Genomic DNA, 18,432 nt, shown 5'->3' with positions numbered 1-18,432 from the left:
GGATCTTAGTTCTCTGACCAGCGATCGAATCCGTGTCCTATGGAAAGGAAGTGTGGAATCCTAACCACTGGACCTCCAGAGAATTCCCCAAAATACTAATAGCTTTAAAATAATTATTGACAGCCTGTGGAAGATAAAACATATTTCGGAGGGGATTTAAAAAAATATATAGGGTATATATTTAGATATTTTATTTACCCATATCACAAAAGTGATAGAATTTATAGTAAAGAATACATTTCTTTAAGATTTTATGACTTGTGTGGAAATAATTCACAAAAGGCAATTTATGACCAATTCTATAACATGAAGAAAGGAATTTCCATTAATCTGTATTGACTTGATCTGGACAATATGTAAAATGTTTTCTTTTGGAGTTGCTTAAAGTGCTAAGAATGACTAATTCATAGTCCTTGATGAATAAATGTTTGCTTCGTGAACACAGTTGCTATACTTTAAGCTATATGGTCCATTGAAACCATATGAAACTCTTGTCTAGAAGTTTTTCCTTTAAAATTCAACCTGAAGAAAAAAATAACACTGTGTTTTTTAATGCTAAAAGTCAGGTTTTCTACATTTTTAGACTTCAGTTATCATTATTCTTGCTTGGTTTGTGCTCTTATGTCAGCAAATTGTTGTAGAGTCAATATGTGTGAAAAACAACATGTATAGAAATTATATAATTTTTGACAAAATGAGCTACAAAGAAGATGTGATTTACAGTTTAATTTCTAAGTGAGTACATTAAGTGGTGTCATCAAGTCCCCATCAAAAGAGATACTCATAAATATCAACTATGTCTCAAATAATATAGGGCTTCCCTGGTGTCTCAGATGGTAAAAGAACTTGCCTGCAATGCAGAAGACCTGTGTTCAATTCATGGGTTGGGGAGATGTCCTGGAGTAGGAAATGGCAACACATTCCACTATTCTTCCCTGGAGAATTCCATGAACAGAGGAGCCTGGTGAGCTACAGTCCATGGGATCTCAGAGAGTCAGACATGACTGAGCAACTAAAAACAAAAACAAACAGATGTGACCTATACACATTTCTGGGGAAAACTTATCAATTCCAACATTTGCTGTTATGAAACTACAGTATTGGAAAAGCATATCCTTAGAGATTTGTCACCTACCTGTGTGCCCTTCATAAAACTTCCTTTCTATAAATTAGTATGACCATTAGTATTTTGAAACATTTGTTTGCATGTAGTGTCATTTTAAGTGCCATACACAGAGCACATCATGTGACATGCCAGGCTGGATGAATCACAAGCTGGAATCGAGATTTTTGGGAGGAATATCAACACATATATGCGGATGATACCACTCTAATGGCAGAAAGCCATTAGAGAAACTAAAGAGCCTCTTGATGAGGGGGAAAAATGACAGAAAAAAACCTGGCTTAAAACTCAGCATTCAAAAAATGAAGATCATGGCATCTGGTCCCATCTCTTCATGGAAAATAGATGTGGAAAAAATGAAAACAGTAACAGACTTTATTCTCTTGGACTCCAAAATCACTGTAGACAGTTACTGCAGCCATGAAATTAAAAAGAGTCTTGCTCCTTGGAAGAAAAGCTATGACAAACCTAGACAGCATATTAAAAAACAGAGACATCACTTCGCCAACAAAGGTCTGTCTAGTCAAAGCTATGATTTTTCCAGTAGTCATGCATGGATGTGAGAGCTGGACCATAAAGAAGACTAACTACTGAAGAATTGATGCTTTTGAACTATGGTGCTGGAGAAGACTCTTGAATGTCCCTTGGACAGCAAGGAGATCAAACCAGTCAATCCTAAAGGAAATCAACCCTGAACACTCTTTAGAAGGATTGATGCTGAAGCTGAAGCTCCAATACTTTGGCCACCTGATGCGAAGAGCTGAATCATTGGAATAGATCCTGATGCTGGGAAAGATTAAAGGCAGGATGAGAAGGGGACGACAGAGGATGAGATGGTTGGATGGCATCACTGACTCAATGGGCATGAGTTTGACCAAGCTCTGGGAGTTGGTGATGGATAGGGAAGCCAGACATGCTACAGTCCATTAAGTCACAAAGAGTCAGACATGACTGAGAGACTGAACTGATCTGGACTGAACTTGGCCTAACACCAAAACAGCAGCAACCACAACAAAGAAAACAGTGATGGAATGAATAATGAGCTCTAAGTCAAATTCATGGTCAACCTCTTGCAAATGTATGCGACCAAGGTATCTATTTTATTTATTTTCCTTTAAAAATTACTTCTTAACATTTAGAAAAAAATTAAAGTACAGAGCTTGATGAAATCAAAATATTAGTACTCATCACCTAGCATTGAAACTGTTAACATTTTTCATTCTGTTTCATATTTAATCTTATAGATAAAATTGAAGTCTTCTTTTGAGGACTTAACTCTGTACTATTTCTCTTCTTACCACCCCAAAGGAGTCTTGACCATGAATGTTATTGCTATCCTTCAGACCATCTATTGCTTTTAAAATATTTTAATTCTTTTACTTTTTTCATAAATATTTTCACACTGTATCATTTTGCAGCACGTGCTTTTTTATTTAACCATGCATTTTGAGATATAGCCATGTTAATAAAGACAGCTAGTTTATTCTTTTAATGACTATATTATGTTTCACTGTAGAACTAGGTTACCATTTATCCATTCTTTGATTGGTTGACATGGAAGTTTCTTAAGTTTTGTTCTTGAAACTGTACTGCAGCAGCCATCATGTGTATAATGACCGGGGCATGTATTCACAGCTTTCTCTAGGGTATACCTTGGGTGGGAATCACTGTGTTGCAGGATTTGCATGTTTTCAACTTTATAAGACTTCTTTTACTTCATAAAATATTTAAACTATTCTTTTTGATTTTTGCCAATCTGATAAATCCCTTTCATGGACCACAGCCTTGTCATGGCAAAGAGGCTTACATAACTCAGTGAAGCTATGCACCACATCAGCAAGGCCATCTAAGATAAATGGGTAACAGTGAAGAATTCTGACAAAATGTGGTCCCTTGAAGGAGGAAATGGCAATCCACTCCAGTATTCTTGCCATGAAAACCCCATGAACAGTATGAAAAAGGCAAAAAGCTATGACACCAGAAGATAAGCCCTGCAGGTCGGAATCTGTCCAATGTGCTACTGGGAAATAACAGAGGGCAACTACTAATAGCTCCAAAAAATGCTTTGGCTGGGTCAAAGCAGAAACAATGCTCAGTTGTGGATGTGTCTGGTGAAAGTAAAGTTCGATGCCATATAGAACAATATTGCATAGGAACCTGGAATGCTAGGTCCATGAAGCAAGATAAATTGGACATATCAAGCAGGAGTTGGCAAGTTTGAACATTGACATCTGAGGAATAAGTGAACAAAAGTGGACTGGAACGGGCAAATTTAGTTGAGATGACCATTATATATATTACTGTGGGCGAGAATCCCTTAAAAGAAATGGAGTGGCCCTCATAGTCAACAAAAGAGTCTGAAATGCATTACTTGGGTGCAACCTCAAAAATAACAGAATGATCTCAATTAGTTTCCAAGGCAAACTGTTCAACATCACAGTAATCCAAGTCTATGTCCCAACCACTGATGCTGAAGATACTGATGTTGACTGGTTTTGTGAAGACCTACAAGACCTTTTACAACTAACATCAAAAAAAAAAAAAGATGTCCTTTTGATCATAGGGTATTGGAATGCAGAAGCAGGAAATCAAGAGATACCTATTTGGAGTAACAGGCAAGTTTGACCTTGGAATACGAAATAAAGCAGAGCTTAGGCTAACAGAATTTGTCAAGAGAACACATGGGTCTTAGCAAACATGCTTTTCTAACAACTCAAGAGACGACTCTACAAATGAACATCACCAGATAGTCCACATTGAAATCAGACTGTGTTCTTTGCAGCTAAAGATGGAGAAACTCTATACAGTCAGTAAAAATAAGGCCTGAAGCAGACTGTCACTCAGATCATAAGTTCCTTATTGCAAAATTCAGGCTTAAATGGAAGAAATTAGGGAAAAACGTTAGGCCATTCAGATATGATCTAAGTCAAATCCCTTATCATTATACAGTGAAGGTGGTGAATAGATTCAAGGAATTAGATCTGGTAGAAAGAATGTCTGAAAAACTATGGAAGAAAGTTAGAACATTGTACAGGCAATGGTGACCAAAACCATCCCAAGAAGAAAGAAATGCAAGAAGGCAAAGTGATCGTCTGAAAAGGCTTTATGGATAGCTGAGGAAAGAAGAGAGCAAAAGACAAGAGAGAAAAGGAAAGATTATTCCCAACTGAATGCAGAGTTTTAGAATAGCAAGGAGAGATTAGAAGGCCTTCTTAAATGAACAATGCAAAGAAATTGAGGAAAACAAGAGATTGGGAAAGACTAGAGATCTCTTCAAGAAAATTGGAGATATCAAGGGAATGTTTCATACAAGGATAGGCACAATAAAGATCAGAAACTGTAAGGACCTAACAGAAGCAGAAGAGATTAAGAAGAGGTGGCAAGAGTACACAGAAGAGCTATACAAAAAAGATCTTAATGACTTGGATAACCACAATGGTGTGGTCACTCAACTAGAGCTGGACATCCTGGAGTGTGAGGTCAAGTGGGTCTTAGGAAGCATTACTACAAAGGGAGCTAGTAGAGGTGATAGAATTCCAGCTGAGCTGTTTAAAATTCTAAGAGATGATGCTGTTAAAGTGCTGTACTCAATATGTCAGCAAATTTGGAAAACTCAGCAGTGGCCACAGAAGACTGAAAAAAGTCAGTTTTCATTCCAATCTGAAAGAAGGTCAATGCCAAAGAATGTTCAAACTGTGCTCATTTCACATGCTAGTAAGGTTATGCTCAAAATCTTCCAAGCTAGGCTTTAGCAGTACATGAATTGAGAACTTCCAGTACAAACTATGTTTAGAAAAGGCAGAGGAACCAGAGATCAAATTGCCAACATTAGTACATCATGGAAAAAGCAAGGGAGTTTCAGGAAAACACATCTACTTCTGCTTCATTGACTGTGCCAAAGCCTTTGACTGTGTGGATCACAACAAACTGTGGACAATTTTTAAAGAAATGGGGTTACCAGACCGCTTTACCTATCTCCTGAGAAACCTGTATGTGGGTTAAGAAGAAACAGTTAGAACTGGACATGAAAGAGCTGACTGGTTCAAAACTGGGAAAGGTGTACTCCTACTGTGAAGGACAGGGAAGCCTGGCATGCTGCAGTCTGTGGGGTTGCAAATAATATACTGATCAAAAGAACCAAGAGTAGAAAAACAGGTGGACATAGAAGAATAATAAAAAAGAATTCCTAGATTTTACGCTCTGCTTCTTTAGGATTGTGGGGCTTAAAAGAGTTATTGAATAGACCCATGATAGGCAGACTTCTAAGATGGACCCTGAGATTTCCTGCTCTCCTGTGATACATACCCTGTATCATACACCAGATATCTGTAACTATCTAACTGGGTTATATTATATGGCATAAACAGCCTTGAGAAAGGGAGATAACTTGGGTGGGCTTGAAGTAGTTGCATGAACCCTTTAAAAGCAGAGAATTTTCTTTGGCTGGTCTAGCCCTATAACTATAATGGACCAAATATTGCCAGAAAAAAAGAAATGAGCTTGGAAGCAAATTTTTCTTTAAAGCTTCCACATGAGGGCTCAGTTTTGTCAACACTTTGATTTTAGCCTTGTGATGTCATGACCAAAGAGCCCAGCAATGCCTTGCTGAACCTCTGACTTATAGTATTCTGAGCTAATAAGTGAGTATTGTTTCAAGTAGCTAAATTTGTGCTAGTTTGTTGCACAGCAGTTTAAAAAAATAATACAGATTTTAGTATCTGGAAGTGAAATGCTACTGTAACAAATACATAAAAATATGGAAATCTTTTTGGCTTTGGGAAGCAGGGAAAAATTGGAAAAATTTTGAGGAGCATGATAGAAAAAAGACTAGAATGCCTTGAACAGACCATTAGTATTAATAGAAATATTGGTGTTTAAGATGTGGCTGGTGAGGATTCAAAGGAAGTGATGAACATGTTGTTAGAAATTGGAGAAAGGAGAATCACCGTTATGTTATGGCACTAAAACCTAGGGAATTTTGTCCTGTAGTTAAATGGAAAAACTTGCTAAATAATGAACTTCATATATAATGAACTAAAATTTCCAAGATGTTGAACATCCTACCTGTATTTCTATTTTGCTTCTTATAGTAAAAGGGAGTGAGATAAATTGAGAGAGGAACTGTTAAACTAAAAAGAACGAGGACTCGATGCTTTGGGAAACTCTCCACCTATCCAAATGGAAAAAGATTCTAGACTTAAGAGGTTATTTCCAATAGCACAGAGAAAAAGCTGAAAGTGTTAATGTGCAGCCATTTGTTAATAACCTTGAAAAGATCAAAAGGTCAGTGTATCCATTCATATAAACGACCTTTCCAAGAGATAAGGGGTGTTTCTCATAGATATTCTCTAAGTAGAGGACCTCAGAGAAGTTTAAGGGCAATTTCTCTCAACCACATCAGTAGAAAGCAAAAGAGAGAAGGGTTCATTTCAAAAAGACTTGTGTTTATTGGTTTTTGTCTAATGAAGAGAATCCCTTAAAATCCACAAGGTCCCACTGGGTTCTTGAGAAAATTTTATCAAAAATGCTGTAAGATTATACTGAAAGGGACAGAGAGAATGAATTGAAAGGAGGTTAATGGATTCCCCCAAATTCCATTGGCAGGAAGCAGGCTGCTAAAACTGCTCAGCCACCTGGCATTCCTAATAGTGCTACTATGGAACCAGACCACCCATCTAGGCTCAGAAGAAATCTGTTAACTCTGTTAACTCCCCACTGCCTTGCACATAGAATAATTGTATCAGCTCTTAGTAAGATATATTGACAGTCTGACTGTTTGTGACCCCGTGACTGCAGCATGCCAGGCTTCCCTGTCCAACACCAACTCCCAGAGCTTGGTCAAACTCATGTCCCTCGAGTCGGTGATGCCATCAAACCAGCTCATCCTCTCTCATCCTCTTCTCCGCCTGCCTTCAATCTTTCCCAGCATCAGGGTCTTTTCAAGTGAGTCAGTTCTTTGCATCAGGTGGCCAAAATATTGGAGGTTCAGCTTCAGCATCAGTCCTTCCAATGAATATTCAGCACTGATTTCCTTTAGAATTGACTGATTTGATTTCCTTGCAGTCGAAGAGATGCTCAAAAGTCTTCTCCAACACCAGAGTTCAAAAGCATCAATTCTTCGGTGCTGGTGCTCAGCTTTCTTTATGATCCAACTCTCACATCCATACATGACTACAGGGAAAACCATAGCTTTGACTAGATGGATGTCAGCAAAGTAATGTCTCTGCTTTTGACAGTATTGACAGTAAGATTGTATATAATCCCAAATGGGTCACTAAAGATCCAAATAGACTGATCATTCATTCCCTTATTTGCTTATTCAGTAAGTATGTACCAAGTGCCTTTAATGTGATACATATTACACTCAGTCCTTCATGCAACTGTAAGAGTTCACTTCATGCAAACAGAAATTGGTCTTTCTCTGATGTCTTTTTAAAAGGGTGTGTTTGCCCACTGTGCCACAAAGATAATGTGCAATTCTTGGTTAGGTCAATAGAAGTTCTTGCTAATAATACAGAAGACTTTCTCTTTTTTAATTTAATTTATTTTAATTGGAGGCTAATTACTTTACAATATTGTGGTGGGTTTTGCCATATATTCACATGAATCAGCCATGGGTATACATGTGTTCCCCATCCTGAACCTCCCTCCCACCTCCCTCCTCATCCCATCCCTCAGGGTCATCGCAGTGCACCAGCCCTAAGCACTCTGCCTCATGCATCGAACCTGGACTAGGGATCTATTTCACATCTGATAACATACATGTTTCAATCCTATTCTCCCAAATCATCCCACCCTCGCCTTCTCTCACAGAGTCCAAAAGTCTGTTCTGTACATCTGTGTGTCTTTTGCTGTCTTGCATATAGGGTCATTGTTACCATTTTTCTAAATTCCATATATATGTGTTAATATACTGTATTGGTGTTTTTCTTTCTGACTTACTTCGCTCTGTATAATAGGCTCTCATTAGAGCTGATTCAAATGCATTCTTTTTAATAGCTGAATAATATTCCATTGTGTATATGTACCACAGCTTTCTTATCCATTCATCTGCCGATGGACATCTAGGTTGCTTCCATGTCCTGGCTATTGTAAACACTGCTGTGATGAACATTGGGGTACACGTGTCTCTTTCAATTCTGGTTTCCTCATTGTATATGCCCAGAAGTGGGATTGCTGGGTCATATGGCAGTTCTATTTCCAGATTTTTAAGGAATCTCCACACTGTTCTCCATAGTGGCTGTACTAGTTTGCATTCTTACCAACAGTGTAAGAGGGTTCCTTTTCTCTGCATCCTCTCCAGCATTTATTGTTTGTAGACTCTTTGATAGTAGCCATTCTGACTGGCGTGAGATGGTACCTCATTGTGGTTTTGATTTGCATTTCTCTAATAATGAGTGATGTTGAGCATCTTTTCATGTGTTTGTTAGCCATCTGTATGTCTTCTTTGGAAAAATGTCTGTTTAGTTCTTTGGCCCATTTTTTGATTGGGTCGCTTATTTTTCTGGAATTGAGCTGCAGGAATTGCTTGTATATTTTTGAGATTAATTCTTTGTCAGTTGCTTCATTTGCTATTATTTTCTTCCATTCTGAAGGCTGTCTTTTCACCTTGCTTATAGTTTCCTTTGTTGTGCAAAAGCTTTTAGTTTAATTAGGCCCCATTTGTTTATTTTTGCTTTTATTTCCATTACTCTGGGAGGTGGGTCATAGAGGATTCAGCTATGATTTACATCAGAGAGTGTTTTGCCTATGTTTTCCTGTAGGAGTTTTATAGTTTCTGGTCTTACATTTAGATCTTTAATCCATTTTGAGTTTATTTTTGTGTATGGTGTTAGAAAGTGTTCTAGTTTCATTCTTTTACAAGTGGTTGACTAGTTTTCCCAGCACCACTTGTTAAAGAGGTTGTCTTTTCTCCATTGTATATTCTTGCCTCCTTTGTCAAAGATAAGGTGTCCATAGGTGGATGGATTTATCTCTGGGCTTTCTATTTTGTTCCACTGATCTATATTTCTGTCTTTGTGCCAGTACTACACTGTATTGATGCCTGTTGCTTTGTAGTATAGCCTGAAGTCAGGCAGGTTGATTCCTCCAGTTCCATTCTTTTCTCAAGATTGCTTTGGTTATTCGAGGTTTTTTGTATTTCCATAAAAATTGTGGAATTATTTGTTCTAGTTCTGTGACAAATACCATTGGTAGCTTGATAGGGATTGCATTGAATCTATAGATTGCTTTGGATAGTATACTCATTTTCACTATATTGATTCTGCCAATCCACAAACATGGTATATTTCTCCATCTATTTGTGTCATCTTTGATTTCTTTCATCAGTGTTTTTTATTTTTCTATATATAGGTCTTTTGTTTCTTTAGGTAGATTTATTCCTAAGTATTTTATTCTTTTCCTTGCAATGGTGAGTGGAATTGTTTCCTTAATTTCTCTTTCTGTTTTCTCATTATTAGTGTATAGAAATGCAAGGGATTTCTGTTTGCTAATTTTATATTCTGCAACTTTACTATATTCATTGATTAGCTCTAGTAATTTTCTGGTGGAGTCTTTAGGGTTTTCTATGTAGAGGATCATGTCATCTGCAAACAGTGAGAGTTTCACTTCTTTTCCAATCTGGATTTCTTTTATTTCTTTTTCTTCTCTGATTGCTCTGCCTAAAACTTCCAAAACTATGGTGAATAGTAGTGGTGAAAGTGGGCATGCTTGTCTTGTTCCTGACTTTATGGGAAATGCTTTCAATTTTTCACCATTGAGGGTAATGTTTGCTGTGGGTTTATCATATATGGCTTTTATTATGTTGAGGTATGTTCCTTCTATTCCTGCTTTCTGGAGGGTTTTATATATATAATGGATGTTGAATTTTCTCAAAAGCTTTTTCTGCATCTATTGAGATAATCATATGGTTTTTATCTTTCAATTTGTTAATGTGGTGTATCACATTGATTGATTTGCAAATATTGAAGAATCCTTGCATCCCTGGGATAAAGCCCACTTGGTCATGATGTATGATCTTTTTAATATGTTGTTGGACTCTTTGCTAGAATTTTGTTAAGGATTTTTGCATCTATGTTCATCTGGATATTGGCTTGTAGTTTTCTTTTTTTGTGGCATTTTTGTCAGGTTTTGGTATTAGGGTGATGGTGGCCTCATAGAATGAGCTTGGAAGTTTACCTTCCTCTGCAATTTTCTGGAAGAGTTTGAGTAGGATAGGTGTTAGCTCTTCTCTAAATTTTTGGTAGAATTCAGCTGTGAAGCCATCTGGCCCTGGGCTTTTGTTTGTTGGAAGATTTCTGGTTACAGTTTCGATTTCTGTGTTTCTGATGCATCTGTTAAGACTTTCTATTTCTTCCTGGTTCAGTTTTGGAAAGTTACACTTTTCTAAGAATTTGTCCATTTCATCCAAATTGTCCATTTTATTAGCATATAGTTGCTGATAGTAGTCTCTTATGATCCTTTGTATTGCTGTGTTGTCTGTTGTGATTTCTCCATTTTCATTTCTAATTTTGTTGATTTGATTCTTCTCCCTTTGTTTCTTAATGAGTTTGGCTAATGATTTGTCTGTTTTATTTATCTTCTCAAAGAACCAGCTTTTAGCTTTGTTGATTTTGGCTATGGTCTCCTTTGTTTCTTTTGCATTTATTTCTGCCCTATTTTTAATGATTTCTTTTCTTCTACTAACCCTGGGGTGCTTCATTTCTTCTTTTTCTAGTTGCTTTAGGTGTAGAGTTAGGTTATTTATTTGATTTCTCTCCTGTTTCTTGAGGTAGGCTTATATTGCTATGAACCTTCCCCTTAGCACTGCTTTTACATTGTCCCATAGGTTTTGGGTTGTTGTGTTTTCATTTTCATTTGTTTCTATGCATATTTTGATTTTGTTTTTTATTTCTTCTATGATTTGTTGGTTATTCAGAAGTGTGTTGTTTAGCCTCCATATGTTTGTATTTTTAATACTTTTTTCCTGTAGTTGACATCTAATCTTACCGCATTGTTATTGGAAAGATGCTTGAGATTGTTTCAATTTTTTTGAATTTACCAAGCTAGATTTATGGCCCAGGATGCAATCTATCCTGGAGAACATCCTGTATGCCCTTGATAAAAAAGGTGAATTTCATTGTTTTGGGGTTAAACGTGCTATAGGTATCAATTAGGTCTAACTGGTCCATTGTATCATTTAAAGGTTGTGTTTCCTTGCTAATTTTCTGTTTAGTTAATCTATTCATAGTGTGAGTGGGGTTTAAAGTCTCCCACTATTATTGTGTTATTGTTAATTTCCCCTTTCATACTTGTTTTCCTTTGCCTTACATATTGCAGTGCTCCTATGTTGGGTGCATATATATTTATAATTGTTATATCTTCTTCTTGAATTGATCCTTTGATCATTATGTAGTGTCCTTCTTTGTCTCTTTTCATGGCCTTTATTTCATAGTCTATTTTATCTGACATAAGTATTGCTACTCCTGCTTTTTTTTGGTCTCCATTTGTGTGAAATATCTTTTTATAGCCCTTCATTTTTAGTCTGTATGTGTCCCTAGGTTTGAGGTGTGTCTCTTGTAGACAGCATATATAGGAATCTTGTTTTTGTATCCATTCAGCCAGTCTTTGTCTTTTGGTTGGGGCATTCAACTCGTGGCTCAGATCCTGAACTCCTTATTGCCAAATTCAGACTGAAATTGAAGAAAGTGGGGAAAACCACTAGACCATTCAGGTATGACCTAAATCAAATCCCTTATGACTATAAGTGGAAGTGAGAAATAGATTTAAGGGATTAGATCTGATAGACAGAGTGCCTGATGAACTATTAATGGAGGTTCATGACATTGTACAGGAGACAGGTATCAAGACCATTCCCAAGAAAAAGAAATGCAAAAAAGCAAAATGGCTGTCTAGAGAGGCCTTACAAATATCTGTGGAAAGAATAGAAGTGAAAAGCAAAGGAGAAAAGGAAAGATATACCCATCTGAATGCAGAGTTCCAAAGAATAGCAAGGAGAGATAAGAAAGCCTTCCTCAGTGATCAATGCAAAGAAATAGAGGAAAACAATAGAATGGGAAAGACTAGAGATCTCTTCAAGAAAATTAGAGATACCAAGGGTACATTTCATGCAAAGATGGGCTCAATAAAGGACAGAAATGGTAGGGACCTAACAGAAGCAGAAGATATTAAGAAGAGGTGGCAAGAATACACAGAAGAACTGTACAAAAAAGATCTTCACAACCCAGAGGTTCATGGGGTCACAAAGAGTTGGACTTGACCGAGTGACTGAACTGAACTGATTATCCCATTGCCATTTACTTTGTTGTTTTGGTTTCGAGTTTATAAACTCTTCTGTGTTTCCTGTCTAGAGAAGATCCTTTAGCATTTGTTTAAGAGCTGGCTTGGTGGTGCTGAATTCTCTGAGCTTTTGCTTGTCTGTAAAGCTTTTGATTTCTCCTTCATATTTGAAGGAGATCCTTGCTGGGTACAGTAATCTGGGTTGTAGGTTTTTCTCTTTCATCACTTTAAGTATGTCCTGCCATTCCCTTCTGGCTTGAAGAGTTTCTATTGAAAGATCAGCTATTATCCTTATGGGAATCCCCTTGTGAGTTATTTGTTGTTTTTCCCTTGCTGCTTTTAATATTTGTTCTTTGTGTTTGATCTTTGTTTATTTGATTAATGTGTGTCTTGGGGTGTTTCACCTTGGGTTTATCCTGTTTGGGACTCTCTTGGTTTCTTGGACTTGGGTGGCTATTTCCTCCCCATTTGAGGGAAGTTTTCAACTATTATCTCCTCAAGTATTTTCTCAGGGCCTTTCTTTTGGTCTTCTTCTTCTGGGACTCCTATGATTCAAATGTTGAGGCGTTTAACATTGTGACAGAGGTCCCTGAGGTTGTCCTCATTTCTTTTAATTTTTTTCTTTTTTCCTCTCTACTTCATTTATTTCCACCATTCAATCTTCCACCTCACGTATCCTATCTTCTGCCTCAGTTATTCTATTGTTGGTCCCCTCCAGAGTGCTTTTGATCTCAGTTATTGCATTATTCATTATTGATTGACTCTTTTTTATTTCTTCTAGGTCCTTGTTAAACTTTTCTTGCATCTTCTCTATCCTTGTCTCCAGACTATTTATCTGTAACTTCATTTTGTTTTCAAGATTTTGGATCATTTTTACTATCATTATTCTGAATTGTTTTTTGGGTAAACCCCCTATCTCCTCCTCTTTTGTTTGGTTTGGTGGGCTTTTATCATGTTCTTTTATCTGCTGAATATTTCTCTGCCTTTTCGTCTTGTTTAGGTTGCTGTGTTTGGGGTGGCCTTTCTGTTTGCTGGAAGTTTGTGGTCCCTCTTTATTGTGGAGGTTCCTCCTTGTGGGTGGGGTTGGACAAGTGGCCTGTCAAGGTTTCCTGGTTAGGGAAGCTTGCATCAGTGTTCTGGTGGGTGGAGCTGGATTTCTTCTCTCTGGAGTGCAATGAAGTTTCCAGTAGTGAGTTTTGAGGTGTCTATGGGTTTGGTGTGACTTTTGGCCACCTGGATTTTTGTGCTCAGGGTTATGTTCCTGCGTTGTTGGAGAATTAGCTTGGTATGTCTTGCTCTGAGGCTTGAGGAAATAGAGGTGACCTGGGGGAGAAAAAGGAGAGCCAAAAGGGGAGAGAGCAATCAAGCCAGTAATCACACACTAAGTAAAAATGGGCACTGAAGATTGGATTCTTAAAGGTACAAAGCTGATAACAAATACCAAAAATCAAAGATTAAAAATCTAGAGTAGAGGTTAGACTCTCAAAAATACCCTATTAAAATAACAAAGCAAAATCACAAAAATTAGAAAATATATATGTAAAGTTTGCTTTAAAAATAGGGTTTTTTTTTTTGCAAGGTAATAGTAGGTTATAAAAATGAAAATTAAAGGATTAATAGAGTTCTTAAAATAATTTTTTTAATTTAAAAAATGATAATAGTAAAAATATATCTAGGATTTCTCTGGAGCTTTGTGGGCAGTGTGGGGTCAGTTCAGTTTCAGATAGTTCCTTGTTCCAGCTTGTACTTCTTCTCAAGGTCTATAGGCCCCTTCCAATGTAGCCAGTGCTAACTACAGGGTTTTAATCTGTTGCACCTGTCACTTCCAAAGCAGTTCCCTCTTCTTCTTTTATTTTGTCTTCCTCTGTTTGCAGGTCTCATTAGTATCTAACTTCCGCCCTGACACAAGGGGCAAAGGTGGTCACTTATTTAGGCTCACTTGTTCAATTGTGCTGCAGGGAGGGAGGAACACTGCAAATATCACTGGCGTGTGTGGGGAGTGCTCGCAGTGCCTGGGCCACACTGGGTTTGCCCCGCTCACGGCGTGTGTGCTTTCCCGGTCTACACTGCTCAGGCTCCAGGTTGCTCTGCAGGGGATCTGTCTAAGGCGGGCCCTGGGTTGCGAGCACTTCCCAGGTCTAAGCAGCTCAGGTTCAGTTTCCCGGGTACTCCACAAAGGCAAAGCCTCAGTTGGGCCTGCGTTTTGTGCCCTTCCCAGGTCAGAGCAGCTCAGGCGACCAGGTGCGTGGTGAGCGCACACGCCCCAGGTGGGGCGGTGGGTCTTATCACCTCCCGCGTCCCAGCTGCTGGGCTTCCTGGGTGCGCAGCGGGAGCACCGTCTCAGGTGTGCCGTGTGTCTCCTCTGGGGAGCTGATCTCTGGCTGCGACCCTCCCGGCGGAAGTCAGCCGTCCAGGATCCCAGGAAGACTTGGTTAGTAACTGGGGAGCCTGCTCGCAGTTTGGTAGAGGATGCCCTCTCTGGGGCCAAGTTTGCCCCTTGCCTTCCGGCTCTGGATGTCACCCGCCTGCCTCTGGTGGGGGATGGGCCTGTCCCCTGCCGGCTAGTTCTCCTCTGGTATTTGCTCAGTCCTTTGTTCTGTGAGCGGCCTGGCAGGGCCTTAGGTTAGAGCTTTTCACAGGAAATTTCTCTCTTTTTTCCTCTCTGGCTATCCCATGGTTTGGGTTGCTGTCTCACGTTAGCTCCCTCAGATTGCCCTCAGGGCATTCAGGCCCAGTCCTTACCCTAAGCAATGCAGCCCATGCCTCCCTGTTCAGCTTCCACTTGCTGGTGGTGGTTGCGAGTGTCTGGGCTACTTCTCTGCTGGGAGTTGTGGTTAGGCACATAATCTGTGGGTTTTATTTATTTATTTTTTCCTCCCAGTTATGTCGCCCTCTGAGATTCCAAAACTCCCCACAGACCCGCTGGTGAGAGGGTTTCCTGGTGTTTGGAATCTTCTCCTATACAACTCCCTCCCGGGAGGAGACCCGGGGATGGGTCTCCATCCCTAACTCTTTTGTCTCTCTTTTTATCTTTTATATTTTGTTCTACCTCCTTTTGAAGACAATGGGCTGTCTTTCTGGGTGCCTGGTATCCTCCGCCAGCGCCAGCATTCAGAAGTTGTTTTGTGGTATTTGCTCAGCGTTCAAATGATCTTTCAATGAACTTGTGGGGGAGAAAGTGGTCTTCCCGTCCTATTCCTCCACCTCTTAGGACCCTTCCCAATAATACGGAAGAATTTCTTTTAGGGAAGAACCCTAAAACAAAAGGGTTAAAAGAGAAAAACTAAAAATCCAAAGTAGAATAAACTATATTTGAAATTTTCAATTAGTTAAATTAAGCCCAACTATATATAGTAAATTAAATATATATGCACATATACACAGAACATACAAATGTGTATATTTGTGTACATAGACATGCACAATTATGGTGTGACTTTCCTGCTCCTCTCAGTGGGTATTGATGAGGGTTTAAGCTTGGGGTGGTTAGAATAGTGTCTTTGCCATTATTTATGCCTAGTCCTTCTCTTATTTCCTCATCCTATATCATCCATCCTCACACTGGCCCATGTTGCTCTGATTGCTTCCTAGTAAGAATGCTCTTATGACAAAGAAAGTTATTGGTTTTGCCACAACTGGTCAAAGCTCAGGCCTTAGAATACAAAATTTTTGCCCTGACTGATTCCAAAAGGGTTCATCAGCTCTCTTTCTATTAATTCTTCTCTTTCCTGTTTAGGCCTTTGATTGCTATTGTATGCATTTGTGCACCACAGGAACTGCAGGATAGGGAACTGTCCTCTGCAATTTCCTTCAAATGTCTGTGACTGATTGCTTTTCATTTCCAGTGAATTCTCTGCTGTTGCAGAGGAGGGTGATATAGATCTTGGGGATTTAGGCAGTGGGAAAAAGAGCCTTTAGCATCTCCTGGTCCAGATCCTCCATCCTTTCCCCTCAAGTTGCTCTTTCTCAACCTTGAATGAAGATGGTACAGGGGAGGGAGAGGGAGATAGAGAAAGATTAATTGATCTAACTGGATCCCACTTAGAGTAAAATAACTTAAGGTATACTGCCAGTTTATGGAATATACCACTGGGGACCAACTGGGTTGGAAACACAAAAATCCACCATGGAGACATTTAGTCAGGAAGGGACATTCAGATGATCTCAGATTGGTTTACAACACTTTTTTATATCTTTATAAAATGAAGGATATAGAATGTAAAAACTTTTTAGATGCTTTGGACCCTAAAAATGTCTCTTGAATCTCTCTGAACACCAGTTTGACCTCTTCTCTAAAATCCACCCACCCAAATCTCTCACTGTAAACTTTATTGCAAAGCAACCTCTTGCTACTACAGCTAAAGGAGTAGCTGAGAACCATCTGGCTGAGGACCAATCTATTGAATGACTTCCCAACCTCTGTTTTGTAGTTTGCTCAATTACTACCTACCAGAAATGTGATCATACAAAGTTTAAGCAGGTGTTTTTCTTTTTAATTATTGGTCTTTTTATTTGGAAACTTGATAAAATACCCCAAATATTGGTGCTATAAAATCTAGCAGGTAAATTAACTATCAGGATTTTTTGACCAATGTCAAAAGGAAAAGATAGTTAATGTATATTTCATGTAGAAATGACTCCAAAATAAACTTGGGGGGTTCAGATTTTATCTTCTGAATTTTAACCAGTCCTCTGAATGATGTTATATGAGTAAAGAAATGAATGTGGTATGGGAGAAAAAAAAATAAATTAAGGGTCATATAATTTTAAAATAATATTCTGTATTTTGTCATTAAAATTTAGAAATGAACATTAACAGAACTTATTAACTGATTATGACCTTCTAATATGAGTCCAAATGTAGAGTCAGCTCTTGATATTTGACTTGGTAAGTGAGAGAAAGCTAGGATGGTAATACAAGAGACTCACTTTTTTAGTTTCCATGTCTTTCAAAGTGAAGATTTCCATTAGAATTTCTTTTTTAAGCATGGAAAAACTGATTATGGATCCTTCGTGATCTTTGTCAGGATACAATTTGAAGAAAAAGTCAGATGGAGGGGGAAAAAATAGCCAGGATGATCAAGAAACAGATGTATTTGTTTTTCTGTAAAAGATTTCCCAGTAGGAAATTTTAAAAGTAAAGTCTTAAAAATTATCTCCAGGTGTCAATTTTTGGCTTCATTTTCTGGCTAGGTCTTGATTATTCATGGTGATTTGATTTAATTAACAGACACCTATGCAATGCTTGCTATGTGCAAGGCACTATTCTGTGTTTATTTAATCTTCTTAATAACCCTAAGGGGTGGGTACTAATATGATCTTCATTTTATAGATGAAGAAACAGAGATACATAGAGGGAACATAATTTCCCCAAAGTCACATAGCCACTAAGAGGTGCAGCTAAGATTTGAACCCAGGAGGTGTAATTCCATCATTCATGATATTAAACACTATGCTGTGCTGCCCATCACTCTGATTGCTGTTTACTGTTAATTTTGTGATTAATCAATTTTCAGAACACTTGGTTTCAAACTATTTGCTTTAGGGTCATTTTCATGGCTTTGATCCTGTCCTAGTTTACTCAGAACTGTTAAATAGGTAATTGTGAATTTAAAATCTCTTTAGTAGTCTGCTTACTAGGAGTATTTCTTTCATGTTCTACAGGTACAGTCTGTCTTATTCTTGTTAATATTCTCTCAGGATTTCTCTCCTTGGGTTAATGAACCACTATAGCTTAACAGTACAAGAAACCAGACCGTTCTAGTTTGATCACAGTTGAAGTGTCAAGTATAAGACATGTTTTGTGAGCAGGTTTAAAAAAAAAACAAAACAAAAAAACCCAGCTTCATTGCCTCCTTGGTGTTGTTCTTTTGTTCAGTTGACTGAAGAAAATATTAATGATTTTGATGTGAGTTTTGTTTTAAGCCTGTTTATACTTTATTTCACAAGAAGAGAATTTCCATGGGCTTTCAGAATTGCATTTACCAACCTATCAGAATCTGCACCCATTCCCTACCTTTCTTTTACAATGC

At 38.2% G+C, this 18,432-nt stretch overlaps 1 protein-coding gene across 1 annotated transcript in view; it reads left to right on the top strand.

Annotated features, from left to right (window-relative positions):
* The window catches only part of CCDC148 (coiled-coil domain containing 148), a 284,626-nt gene that overhangs the window by 187,147 nt on the left and 79,047 nt on the right, over positions 1 to 18,432 (top strand). The gene's annotated exons all lie outside the window — the stretch shown is intronic.

This window comes from Cervus canadensis, chromosome 15, assembly GCF_019320065.1.
Source record: "Cervus canadensis isolate Bull #8, Minnesota chromosome 15, ASM1932006v1, whole genome shotgun sequence".
Taxonomy (NCBI): Eukaryota; Metazoa; Chordata; class Mammalia; order Artiodactyla; family Cervidae; genus Cervus; species Cervus canadensis.
The sequence above is the reverse complement of the archived record's forward strand: the minus strand, read 5'-3'. Positions and strand labels throughout refer to the sequence as shown.